Source organism: Felis catus, chromosome X, assembly GCF_018350175.1.
Source record: "Felis catus isolate Fca126 chromosome X, F.catus_Fca126_mat1.0, whole genome shotgun sequence".
In the NCBI taxonomy this organism is placed as follows: Eukaryota; Metazoa; Chordata; class Mammalia; order Carnivora; family Felidae; genus Felis; species Felis catus.
In genome coordinates this window covers 73228547-73242966 of record NC_058386.1, presented here as the reverse complement: position 1 = coordinate 73242966, position 14420 = coordinate 73228547, and the positions used below count along the sequence as shown (strand labels likewise).

The window sequence follows — 14420 nt, the reverse complement described above, 5'->3', positions numbered from 1 at the left end:
TCTATTCCTCCTCTGGAATACCAATTATGCGTAGATTAATTCTCTTTAGTGCATCCCTTAGTTCTCTAATTTTCTCCTCATACTCCTGGATTTTTTTTTATGTCTCTTTTTCTCAGCTTCTTCTTTTTCCATAATTTTATCTTCTAGTTCACCTATTCTCTCCTCTGCCTCTTAAATCCGAGCCGTGGTTGTCTCCATTTTATTTTGCAGCTCACTGATACCTTTTTTTTAAGCTCCTAATGGCTGTTCCTTTGTCCCTTTGTCTCTGTAGTAAGAGATTCTCTGCTGTCCTTTATACTGTTTTCAAGCCCAGCGATTAATTTTATGACTATTATTCTAAATTCACTTTCTGTTATTTTGTTTAAATCGTTTTTGGTCAGTTTGTTAGCTGTTGTTATTTTCTGAAGGTTTTTTTTTTGAGGGGAATTCTTCCGTTTGGTCATTTTGGATAGTCCCTGGAGTGGTGCAGAACTGGGACACTTCCCCTGTGCTGTCTTGAATAACTTGCATTGGTGGGCGGGGCCACAGTCAGACCTGATGTCTGCCCTCAGCCCACCACTGGGGCCATAGTCAGACTGGTGTGTGCCTTCTCTTTCCCTCTCCTAGGGGCGGGACTCACTGTGGGGTGGTGTGGCCCCTCTGGGCTACTTGCACACTGTCAGGCTTGTGGATCTGGCATATTAGCTGGGGTGGATCAGCAAGGTGCACATTGGCAAGAGGGGCAGGCTCAGCTTACTTTTCCTTCAGAGATCCTCTTCGGGAGGGGCCCTGTGGCACCGGGAGGGAATCAGACCTGCCAGAGGGATGGATCCGCAGAAGCACAGAATTGGTTGTTTGTGTGGTGCAAGCAAGTTTCCTGGCAGGAACTGGTTCCCTTTGGGATTTTGGCTGGGGGATGGGCGAGGGAGATGGTGCTGGCCAGTGCCTTTGTTCCCAGCCAAGCTGCGCTCTGTCATCCGGGGCTTAACAACTCTCTCTCCCGTTGTCCTCCAGCCCTTCCGTTCTCTGAGCAGAGCTATTATCTTATAACCTTCCAGATGTTAAGTTCCACTTGCTCCTAGAACACTCTCCATCTGTCCCCTCCGCTTTTGTCAGCCAGACTCCAGGGCTCTGCGCTGCTGGAGGGCTGCCCCTCCACCCCGTCTCCTTCCCGCCAGTCCGTGTAGTGTGCACCACCTTGCTGCTCTTCCTACCCTCTTCCGTGGACCTCTCGTCTAGGCTTGCATCCAGAGAATCCATTCTCCTTGTCTTCTGGCGATTTTCTTGGTTATTTAGGCAGGTTTGGGTGGAATCTAAGTGATCAGCAGGACGCGGTGAGCTCAGAGTCCTCCAATGCAACCATCTTCCCAGAAGCCCCCTGTGTTTAGTTTTAAACTGCAATTAAATACCAGTAATGAACAACATTTGCTTGGAAATGTATACATTTATTTTTCTTAAAATATTATTGTCATCATTTTCTCCAATTTTTATGTTTCTTTTAATGTTTGGAACTTTCATTTTTCCAAGCAAGAATTTAATTTTACATAAGTCGGATACTGGGAGCACTGTTAGTAGATTTCAGGATATTATCTTGAGCTTGGTTGGACTGCAGAATAAGGATTATTTCATTAACCTTGGCACAGAGGAACTCAGGATATTTGAGCATATAAAGAATTTCAGCATCATCCATTTTCAGCAGTATTTGAGAGAATTTTCCAGCCAAAGTTGGGTGAATGGATTGAACCAGAGTAACCAGCTTTTCACCCAAAATATTCTTCTGAGTAATAATTTGATGCCGACACAGATACATTTGACATATCATGACCAACAGGGATGGGCTTCTGGATGGATGCTGGCCTTCCTACTTTAAATTTAAGAGGCTTGCAGACACCTGCAATACCAGTAACTTTCTTGAATCTTTGGTTTGCATGTGATCCCAAAGAAGAAGTTTGAGGTTAAACAGCCATGGTCAGGGTTGTTGTACTGGTGATTTGATAGGCTGATTTGATCCCTGGCACTTGTGGTGGTATGAAGGTGCTGACTAATGGCTTATGTGCTACTGCTGTGTGGATAGCATAATGTATATTCTGAGATAGATGATGTTTGTCCCTGAACACAGGCTTGCAAAGACGTGCACTGCACAGTGACACTGAGGAAGAATCGACATGAAGTTATTTGATGATGTTGTATTTCAATAGTTGATTATAGGATTATCTTCATCTCTCACAGCTGAGATTCTCTCCATATAGTTCTTGGTGAGGAAAGCATGGCACTCATCCTTACTCTGCGCAATAGCCACATACAGTGGTTTGGTGATCACAATTTTCCCATTCATTTCCATGACAGCTTTATTAGCTTCCTCAGGAGTTGTATACCAAACAAAACCAAAGCCTTTGCTGTGGCTTGCCTCCATCATGACCCTGGCACTAGAGATTGTCCCATAGAGAGAGAATTCTCTTCTCAGTTGTTTGTCATCAATTTCGTCTTCAAGATTTTTCACATAGAGGTTAGCCTCCTTGCCCTTGGTGAGTTTACCCTGCTTTATTTGTTCAAATTTGTGTTTTAGTTCGTAGTGTCTCTCCAGTTTGTTCTGGGCTCTACCAACATAAATTTGATTTCCATTAAGGACTTTTCCATTCATTTCTTCAATGGCTTTCTTTGCATCTTCACAATTTTCAAAACTCACAAATCCAAACCCTTTGGATTTTCCACTTTCAAAAGTCATAACTCTGATACTTAATACAGAACCAAACTCACCAAAAATTTCTCTAAGGCATTCATCATCTACATCATCTCCAAAATTCTTGATGTAAACACTGGTAAATATATTTGCTTTAGCTCTGAGCTCTGCTTCCCTTTTTTTGCGAGGTTTAAACTGCCCAAAAAAACTCGCCTACCTTTCAACAGAATACCATTAATCTTTGCAACAGCCCTTTCAGTGGCATCTGATTTCTCAAAATGCACAAATCCAAAACCCCTTGATCCACTTTCATCAGTTACTACTTTACAAGAAAGAATGTTTCCAAAGACAGAACATGTATCATAAAGGGACTTATTAACAATAAACGGCAAGATTTTTAATGAATATATTGCCCACTCCACTCTTACGAAGTGATAGGTCATGCTGGGGCCACATAATAAGCAGTAGTTTGCCATTCATAATATCAAAGTTTATAGTGTTCAGAGCCCACTCTGTATCAGCCTGCACCAAGAAGTTTACATACGCTTAGCCCAGGGAGTGGCGTGTTACCTCATCGTGGCACACCCGAATGGAAAGGATAGGCCCAGCTCTAAGGAATTTCCCATACAACATTGCCTCATTCACTTCAGGGTGCAAGTCTCTGACATAGAGTGTGGACATTTCGAAGTGGGTAACTGAAGCATTCATCTTGAGTTAGATCTTGAGTGAGATCTCCATCAGGCACCAACACTGGAACTCTCTCAGTGGGAGTCAATCAAAGGAGGAATCGAGGCCAGGAATGCTCTTTTTGGCCTCAGCCACAGTTGCAGCTGGAGCTCAGCCGTGGGAAACTGAGACTGGGCCTCGGTTATGGTGAGTCATGAACATTGCCTATAGATACGTATAGCGTGCCTGATTGTGCTGGAGTCTGTGCTAGTTCAACGTCATGTGCATAGGCGTCATAAGCCAAGGGGATGAAGGCAGGCAGGCAGCTTCCATGTCATGTTTTGTCTGATGGCTAAACCCAGAAGTTACTTTGCTCAGCCGCCTTAGGCGCCCAATGGTAGTGGCCACAACTGTTCCACGGGCTACTTGGATGCAAGAGATGCATCTCCAGGCAGTGAAAAGCAGGTGCTTCAGTGGTCTTTGTCTAACTTGCCTTACTTTTTCTTATCACTAACATTCCACCTTCACTCCTCTCTTCCCCAGCTCCTCTACACTTCTCACCATCTGTCCTCTGCTCCATTCTTCTCCATCCTTCCCAACCCTTCATGCTTATGCGTGTGTGTGTGTGTGTGCTTTCTCTTTTAAGGGTTTTCTGGGGCATGCCAAAGGGGAAGGGTCCATGTGTTTAAAAATCTCCACGTGGACTGATTGCTGTAACCGCTTGGTGGTGTTTAGGTTTGTTTGTAAACTATTTAAAAAACTTAACGGAAGTCTATGGCGGAGGGGAAGAAAAAAAAAAAAAAAGAGGTTAGAGAGGGAGAGAGCCAAAGCGTAAGAGACTCTTAAAAACTGAGAACAAACTGAGGGTTGATGGGGAGTGGGAGGGAGGGGAGGGTGGGTGATGGGTATTGAGGAGGGCACCTTCTGGGATGAGCACTAGGTGTTGTATGGAAATCAATTTGACAATAAATTTCATATTAAAAAATAAATAAATAGCCCACTGGGGAAGCCTCAAAAAATAAAATAAAAAACTTTTTCTGTAATCAAATGAAATACAGAGTTGACTATTTTCTGTAGTAGCTTCAAAATTATTTAGGCCTGTTATTGCTTATATTAGGTATTAAAATTTTGCTTTAGAATAAATGCTAGCAGCTTAAACCTTAAATTTTCTGGCATGTCTGAGGTACAATAAATTTCATGGATAATAAAATTTTTAAGAATTGAACTATGAGTAGGAAAGTGTCATGTTTAGAGCACAATGAAAGCACACTTTATTATTGGTCTGTCTTGAATTAACTAATGGAAATTTGCTGATGTACTATTACACTTTTACATATAAAAATTAGTAAAAGAGAATTAAGGCTTAGTAAAAAGAATTGAGATTAATTCTCTAAACTACTCACTGATCATCCTGTTTGGGGAATTCCTGTACCATATGTGTCAAATGGTAATGGAATTTGGACACAAGTTTAGGAAATCAGCAATAATTCCCTAATTTTCTAATAATTCCTTAAACTCTAAAAAGGTATGTTCTTTTTGGGTTGCTTCCAAAAATAACCTTCATGTGACAAAATAGAGATTTTTTTTTCTCATTATATAGCTCCTTTTGTATTTAATTTTCTTTTATTCTAATAGGTTTGTGTGAAAGATTATTTGCAAAGTGTCTGTAAGGCAAAGCGGTAATATTAAGCAATAGTGCTTTATGATAGATGTGCTATCATGCAAACTGCTGTTTTTAGATACATAGCATCTCTTAATGTTCTAAAGAAAATGAAATATTACATATCAATATCTGATCAGTGACTGTATAAAATACATTAGTGGCTTTTCTTTTTTTAGCTACTTTTAATCAATGCTCATTTATAATATAGCTTAAAAAGATGTAATGTTTTTAGGCTTTTTTTTTTCCTTTTTTCAGGCTGTTCCTATTGGAAAATGGCAGTGAAACTTTAATGTCAAAAGTACAAGACAATAGTTTCAGGTTAGTAAAATTGTTTTCATGATAGTTGAAATTTATATAAAATTGGGTTGATTCCTTCTCCTTTCTTCTAAATATGTTCCTTAAAGAGAAATTTGGAAAATAGTTTTTAATGAATCGTGTGTTTTTGTAACACAGCACTTAAGATATCATGGCTAATGAGAAATACCAGTAGGGAAGTAAATAAATTATCTTTCTACCCTTCAAAATCATCTAGCTTTAAGAGTTAAATTGACATGAGGCAAATTAACGGGAGAAAAAAAAACAACAGGGTTTAATTATGTGTGCACAGAGGCCCAATAATGAAATTGAGATCCAGACATATGAACAAGGCAGATAGATAGTTTTTATACTAGTCACTTAGACAAAGAGACAACAGATCTGTGAGGAATTTACAGGAAAATGAAAACAACTTTGAGAGCTTCAATTAGTAAGAAATTCTAAACGGAATTTGGGGTGGGGTAGTAAATTAGTAAAAAGTAATTAGAGTTGTTTATACAGCCTTCTCTACTGTAAATTTCCCATCTCTGGTGATAAGGATATCTCTTTACTTTTTGGTACAAAAACGATACTTTTTACATGGGAGATTTATTTCTTGCTTTCTGGAAACAAAAATGGGGAAGTCAGAGTGTTCTTCTTTCATTGGCTATATTTTATGTAATTTTTATTTAAAATAATCAATATTCTAGTGCATTTTAAGAAAGCCTGTCATTGGCCTCTGAATACCTCTTCTTTGATATTTTTTTCTTTTTATAATTCCTCCTGGACTGCTCTGTGCTATCGCCATGAATTTTTATACATTGCAAACAAATCTCTGTAAAATGATTAAAATTAATGACATTGAATGTCTGATGCATGATAAGTTCCAAAGTGAGGAAAGTAATCAAACAACAAGCTCTCAAATCTTTATACTGGGAAAGATGAATTAATAGTTTTAGCTAGAACAAAATGAATTGCTAAAATATACTTGTAGATTTATAGTTCACATTTTCCACTAAAACTATAAAATATAATGTACTTTTTTTGAGGATATAAAGTTTCCAATTAAGTTATGAATGTGAATGAGCACTTCTGAATGAGATAAGGTTTTTCTGGAGAGGTAGTCAAGTCTACCGGGCTGGAAGCCAGAAATATAATTTCCTGGTTATCCTCTAACTTACAAAGACAATCCTTTATCTTCTTTGTGCCTACTGTAAGAATATTATTAGAATGACTGTGAATACTTACTTAGGTATTGGTAAAGTTTTTATGACTAAATAGACACAACTGGTGACACAACTCTGTTACCTTTTGGGTTGTACTTCACCTTTCTTTTTTTCCAAACAAAGGTTTTTTGACAAATCAAGGTAGGTTATTAAAATAAATATCCTATATTACATAATATCCTTACTTGAAATTTTACATTCATATTTCATATTACTTATAAACTATAAGTTTCTCAAAAATTTTAAAAATTGTCAGCAGGTTAATATTTTTGATTCAATAAAAATTTATTAAAATATTAAATTTTTATTCTAAATTTTAGGACAATATTGGGAAACTCCTCTTTTCCAGGAGTCAGTGTGTGAAACATTCACAACCAAGGTAGGTATCAATCAAAATTTTTTTCGTAGATTCTCTTTAGTTTTCACCAAAAGTAAAATGAAGAAAAGACCAGATATTACTGGGATGGGTTTCTTGGCCCTTCAATAGTAAAGTGTTTCTGTTTAACTGATGAACTTTGTTCTAGGGCTTTCCAGAGAACAGAACAAAAACAACAACAACAAAAAACACCTCAAATGGAGGTGGATAAGATATATCTATATCTGTGTATCTTTATCTTTATCTATCTATGTATCTATCTATATCTATAATCTATCCATATCTGTGTCTATATATATCTATATCCTTCTACATATCTATCTACCTATTTATAGAAGAGACAGAGGAAGAAGGAGAGGGAACGAAAGTGACAGAGGAGGAGACAGTGCGAGGAGAGTCAGAGATTTATTTCACAGAATTGGATCATGTAATTTAGGGGCCTAGAAAGTCCAAATTCTGCAGAATAGGCTTAAGGACTGGTGACACAGGGAAGTGTGTTGTTGCAAGAGTTGAAAGCAATCTGGAGGCAAAATTGCTTGCTTTTTGAGGGACCTCCATCTTCTTTCCTTGAGGCCCTGAACTAATTGGATGAAGCCCACACACATTATGTAGGATAATCTGCTTTACTTAGAGTCTACTGATTTAAAAGTTAATGTCATCTAAAAAATACCTTCACCCTAATATCTAGATATTTGGTGTTTGACAAATATCTGGGTATTTAACAATTTAACACATAAAAATTACCATCACATCTATTTTGCTCACCCACATCTTCTCTGGCAACCACCAGTTTGTTCTCTATATTTAAGAGTATGTTGTTTGTTCACCTTTTCAGATTTGTCTTTCTCTGTAAAACTTATTTAATTTAGCATAATACCCTTTAGATTCATCCATGTTGTCACAAATGGCAAGATGTCATTCCTTTTTATGGTCAACTAATAGTCCATTGTATAAACATACTATGCATTCTTCATCCATCTATCAACAGACACTTGCGTTCCTTCCAATATCTAGCTACTATAAATAATGCTACAATAAACATAAGAGTGCATATAACTTTTCAAGTTAGTATTTTCATATTTTTGTTTTCGTTTGCAACTACCCAGTAGTGGAATTGCTGTATCATATGGTATTTCAATTTTTAAATTTTAAGGAGTCTTTATACTGTTTTCCACAGTGGTTGCACCAAATTACATTCCCACTGACAGTGCATGAATGTTCCCTTTTTTGTACATCCTTGACAACACTTGTTACTTCTTGTCTTTTTGGTAGTAGCCATTCTGACTGGTGTGAGATGATATATCATTGTATTTATTTGTATTTTCCTGATGTTGATTGATGCTAAGCATCTATACATGTGACTGTTTGTCATCTGTATGTCTTCTTAAAAAATATATATCTTTTCAAGTCTGCTGCCATTTTTAAATCAGATTTTTTTTTTGCTTTTATGGTATTGAGGGGATTAGGAAGTACAAACTTGCAGTTACAAAATAAACATCATGGAGATGAAAAGTACAGCATAAGGAATATAGTCAATAATATGCCATAATATTGTATGGTGACAGATGGTGACCATGCTTATTGTGTTGAACATTGAGTAATGTGTAAAATTGTTTAATCAGTATGTCATACTCCTGAAACTAATACACCAAATTACATTGGTGCATTTGGTACATTGGTATTGTTGGTGTCAACTATACTTCAATATATATAAAAAAGGAACCATCACAAATTTTCAGTTTCAAGCAGAGATTCAAGACCAGACTGACATTTTTTAGAGGAGTAGGGAACAAGAGAGTTGCCCAAAGTTAAGCACAATGGACAAGAACTTTCATCTGTTGAGTTAAACCATTTTATATGATGTTATCAATGGCTTAGGTTCTAGGAAATATTTAGAAAATGTAGTGTTTTGTGCAAGTAAAATAATGGATAGCCAAGGCAGTTGACCTCCCCATCAAAACATTATATCTACAGTATATTGTATTCCCCATGTAGAGTCACTTTTATGCCTATTTCCTCTACCCATTCTTTGCCAGGGCTGCTATGGAATAAAATTTATTCAGATCTCACATGGAGTGCAGATGATACTGTAAACACCAGCCTATCAGTGTTTCTTAGAACTGGGAATGTCTGAGACTTTAACTCCCAGGAATTGGCATATACAACTTGAATCAGAGATCTTGAAGGTTGGGCCACAAATATCTCAGAGCTCATTTGACATTGGATTGACTTTGCAGCAAGATACAACATCTATAATAAAATTATATAGCAGAACAGAACAACAGAATCAACATTGGGTCACTGCTCTATGCTTGTTACCATGTTTTACCCATATTGTAACAGAATCTCTGTAAGGTGGTTAATATCCCCATGTTATAAATGGGAGAACTGAGGTGAGATGATTGATAGCTTACCCATTTTCACATAGCTCTTAAATATGAGAACCTCAATTTGAATCCAGGTTTTTCCAACTAAAGAATATAGTGATGAACAAAGAGGCATGGGTCTATTCTAGAGAAATGCCTGTTTTATTTTGTTACTATTTGGTACATGCTATAAGCAATGCTACAAAGATAAAAAAAATATTAGATTTATGAAAAAAACTGAGTACATTAATTTCTATTTTTTAGCAAATCAAAACCAAAAGCTAACTATGTAATCAAACAAGACTTTTTTTTTTTCACTTTGTCTTTTAATCTTTCATATACAAGATACAAGGGATGAGAGATAGTACATATCTCATTTTTACTAAAGAAAAGTGCCTTGTCATATTTGGCCTCCTAACCTAAAAAGTTTACAGTTATTCAACTTTGTTGTTAGCGTAACTGATTGTCAGTAAAGTACATGAGCAGTAATCTGATTCATGCAGCTTATTTGACACTTCATAAATGAAGTGTTTGGTACAACTTTACATATAACTATAATATAACAATTAATGGTTCTGTAGTTAAATATCTGTAAGAATTTTCATTACAGAACTTTCTCTGGTTTATAAAATATACAAAAAGTGGGTATAATGAAACTTGAAGTATATAAGCTAATTTAGGTAGCAGTTAAAATACAGGAGATTAATTACCCTTCCTCATCATCAGCATCATTTGATGTAAAGCAGAGGGAGATTCATGAAAAGATATAGGTAAAATAAATAGTAGATAACTTGGTCTCCTCTACTGAATAGGAGAAACCACTGGGGTATAATTAGAAAATCTGTAGCCCCACAGACTGCAATTTCAGGCAGAGAAAAAGCTGGTTTGAGATTGTGGTTCCAAAAGAATTACCATTTGAGTCCTAATCTGTATCAGCTCAGCTTTCCATAACAATGTACAATAGACTGAGTGGCTTAAACAACAGAAATCCTTTTCTCACAGTTGAGGAAACTGGCAGTTTGATCAGAGTGCCAGTATTGTTGGGCTCTGGTGAGAGCTTTTGTCTTAGCTTGCAGATGGGTCACTGTGTTTTTACAGGGTAGAGAGAAAAGGGGAGGGGGTAGGTCAAGAAAGGTAGAGAGGAGGAGGGGAGAGGACTGGGGAAAGGACTGGAGTAGGAGAAGGGGAGAGACATCTCTCTCTTCCTCTTCTTATGAGGCCACCAGTCTTATGAGATTAGTACTCTATTCTTATGACTTTATTTAAGCTTAGTTATTTATAAAAGCTCTATCTCCAAATATAGTAATTTTGGGGTTTAGAGCTCCAATACATAAATTTGGAGGAGATACAATTCAGTTCATAGCTTGATCTTAGGAAATAAATTCCTTTATACCTCTAATCCCACCCCACCATTGTGTCCTACCTAGGGCACCTGAACTCCTCTTCTCCCTTCCTGAAGTGGCTCTATATTTCTATAAACAAATGAATTGGAATAGGCAAAATGATAGTCGCATAGTTGGATAAACCAACAGATGAACAGAGGATGAATGAACGTATTAATGTGTAAGTAGTGAATGCCTACATGTATAGAAAAATATATAAATGTTTGTGTTACTGTTTTTTTTAAGGATAGAGTGGTGTGGTACACTTAAGGGCCGTAGTAGAATGCTCTAGATCATATTCTAAAATACAATTAAGGTTTAAGCATTTGATTATTTGGGGGAAATGTGAGCTATTCTGTCCTGGTTATTGAGCTGACTTCAGAAAAGTATACTATGAGTAAAGTTCATCTGTAGTTTTCAGCACAATCTTTACATGTATCCTGAACTGTTTTAAGATATTTTAGGTGTCTACTGGGAATGGAATTCTATAAATTAATCAAACTTTAAATGGAATTCTATAAATTAATTTAATTTTGGCCTGTTATTCAGGTTAACTAGAGGTTCAGCTGATATAAAAATATCACCAAGAGCTGAATGGGATACTAAAAGGTCAATAATATTTAACTACTTAGATACAAAAGTAAAAAAGTAGTTTTAATAAAAAAATATCTTGCTCATTTTAATAGCTAGATGGAAGAGACCATCTGGAAATTTATTCCCTGCTGAGACATTTTACATTATGATAATGAAAACAAATAATAAATAGATGAAAGTTTAATGAGACCATGTTACTAGAAAATAATATTTTCATTGTTCCAAATTAAATTTAACACTTATCTCATATATGTTTGAGCCAGTGTTTCTGAACAATCTTAAAATTATGTTTCTGTAACTTATATGAAACTATATTACTTTGTCTCAAATATGGAGTTCTTTATACATCAACTCAGATAAAAATAAATGAAGATTATTGCTATTTACTGTTTAGGTTGCTTATGAAAAGTTGTTATAGGTAGGGGCTGCTAATACAGCATCATAGTAGGAGGAACCTAAGCTTCTCTCATCCCTCAAACAGAACTACTAGATAACTATCAAGTCATTCTAAATAACCCAGGAATCAACCTGAAGACTGACAGAACAAATTCCACAACTAAAGGGAGAGAAGAAGCCATATCAAAGAAGGTAGGAAATTCAGAGACTTGGTTTAAGGGAGAAATGGATGACAAGAGCTGCAGAGGGGAGGGAGCTGAGATTGTAGAGAAGGATGGGAGAGAGAGGAGCACACAGGGGAAAACACAAGTAGAACATTTACCCAAAGCAATTGGCTGGGGAAATGAGGGGCTGATCTAAGTGAGTTATTACAACCTGCAAGGCTTAAAGATTGGAGTTTTAAAGGTCAGTAGGCTTAGCTGGAATAGAGCCCTGAGGACACTGCTCTACTCTTGGAGATAAGGCAGGCAAACAAACCACTGGCAAACAACATGGAAACAGCAGTCTGAAGAATAGCTGGGACACACAGAGGGAAGATTATTCACTCTTGATGGATTGCATTCCTGAGAGGTAGAATTCATAGAGACTCTTCTTGGAAAAAGGAGCCAGATGGTGCCATTTCCCTTCCCTGACCCTCAGCATAAATGCAGAGCCACCTGCAGAAAGCAGCTCAGCCCCAACATTGGCCACCTAACCTGCTTACACCAAGAACACACCTCCGTGCTCTGGTGCGGCTGCCCTTTGTGGTCAAGTTTGCTTCAATCCCTACACAGAGAAACCCTCCCCCAGAAGAACAGCACAGGCCCATGCCCACACCATGATGCCTAAAACCTGGAGTTTTAAAAGCCGGCAGGCTTGGTTGAGATAGAGCCCTGTAGGGCACTATGCTACTCCTGAAGAGAAGGAAGGCAAACAGACTGGAAGCAGGCAGTGTGGAAACAACGATCTGAAAAATGCCTGGAACACACATGGAGGAGATTATTTACTCTTCTCATAGTCCCTGAGATGCAGCATGCATGGAGACTACTATCCAGAGACAAATGAGCTGTCTGGCACCATTTCCTTCATCAGCCCCTCTGTATAAACACAGAGCCAACTAAGGTAAACAGTACAGAAACAACAATGGCTGCCTAACCTACTTACACCAAGACCCATACCGCTGCACTGTGGCAGTACTGCCCTTCTCAGTCAGGGATATCTCAATTGCACTGTGATGGGCCCCTTACCCAGAAGACCAACAAAAACCCCTGCACACACCACATCTCCTGAGCAGTGAGATTCGCAGGGCTTCAGTTCTAATGGAGGTAGTATCATGTCTCAATTGAAGAGCAGACTAGAGCACACCTAGCTAAAACTTGGCAGATTCTTGTGCCCACTGTAGATGACTGGACTGAAGGATAGAATAGCCAAAAAACAGCAACAGAGTACATGCAGCACATAACAGAGACACTTCCTGAAGTGTCAGGCCCTGACACTATAGGGCCTCTTCTTCATATTCTCAGGAGCAGGAAACATAATGAGGCTTTCTAACACAGAGAAGAAGGCATAAAATTAGACAAAATGCCAAGACGGAGGAATTTATCCCAAATGGCAGAACAAGATAAGGTCACAGCCAGAGATCTAAATTCAACAGATATAAGTAACATGCCTCATGGAGAATTTAAAACAATATTCATAAGGATACTCTCTGGGCTTGAGACAACAAATGAGTCTTTAGGGAAGCCCTTATCACAGAGGTGAAAGAATCAAAAAAGAATCAGTCATAAATGAAAAATGCAACTGAGATTCAAAAAATAGTTGATGCAATTAACACAAGGATAGAAGAAGCAGGGGAACAAATAAGTCACATAAAAGATAATAATGGAGGGGCCACTGGGTGGCTCAGTTGATTAAGTGTCCAACTTCAGCTCAGGTCCTGATCTCAGGGTCCGTGAGTTCAAGCCACGTGTGAAGCTCTGTGCTAACAGCTTTCGGCCTGGAGCCTGCTTCAGGTTCTATGTCTCCCTCTCTCTCTGCCTCTCCCCTACTTGCACACACTCTCTCTCTCTCTAAAAAATAAACATTAAAAAATACAAGAAAATAATGGAAAGTAATGATGCTAATAAAAAGAGAAAAAGAAAAATTATGGAACATGAGCATAGACTTAGGTAAATCAGTGACTCCATCAAATGTAATAACATTTGTAATATAAGAGTCCCAGAATAAGTGGACAGAAAAGGGGGGGCAGAAAATTTATTTGAGGAAATAATAACTGAAAACTTCCATAATCTGGGGAAGGAAACAGACATCCAGATCCAGAAGGCAGAGAGAACTCACATCTAAATCAACAAAAGCAGGACAACACCAAAACATATTATAGATATATTTGCTAAATATAGTGATAAGGAAAAAAATCCTAAAAGCAGCAAGAGAAAAGAGTCCCAAACTTAAAGGGAAGACTTAAAGGCTAGCTGCAGATCCCTCCACAGAAACTTGGCAAACCATAAGGGAGTGATATATGATATATTCAACCTGCTTAATGGGGAAAATATGCAGCCTGGAATACTGTATGCAGCAAAGTTATCATTCAGAATAGAAGTAGAATAAAGAGTTTCCCAGACAAAAACTAAATAAGTTTATGTCCTGTAAACTAGTCCTGCAACATATATTAAAGGGGACTCTTTAAGTGGCATGGAAAACAACAACAACAACAAAGACTAGAAAGGAACAGAGAAAATCTCTAGGAACAACAAAACAAGTAATGAAATGGCACTAGATACATATCTATCAATAATTACTCTGAATGCAAATAGACTAAA

General features: G+C 37.6%; 1 pseudogene; it reads right to left on the bottom strand.

Annotated features, from left to right (window-relative positions):
• Positions 1-2170: 2170 nt before the first annotated feature.
• LOC101100544 lies at positions 2171-3367 on the bottom strand (annotated as a pseudogene).
• Between the last annotated feature and the right edge of the window lie 11053 nt (positions 3368-14420).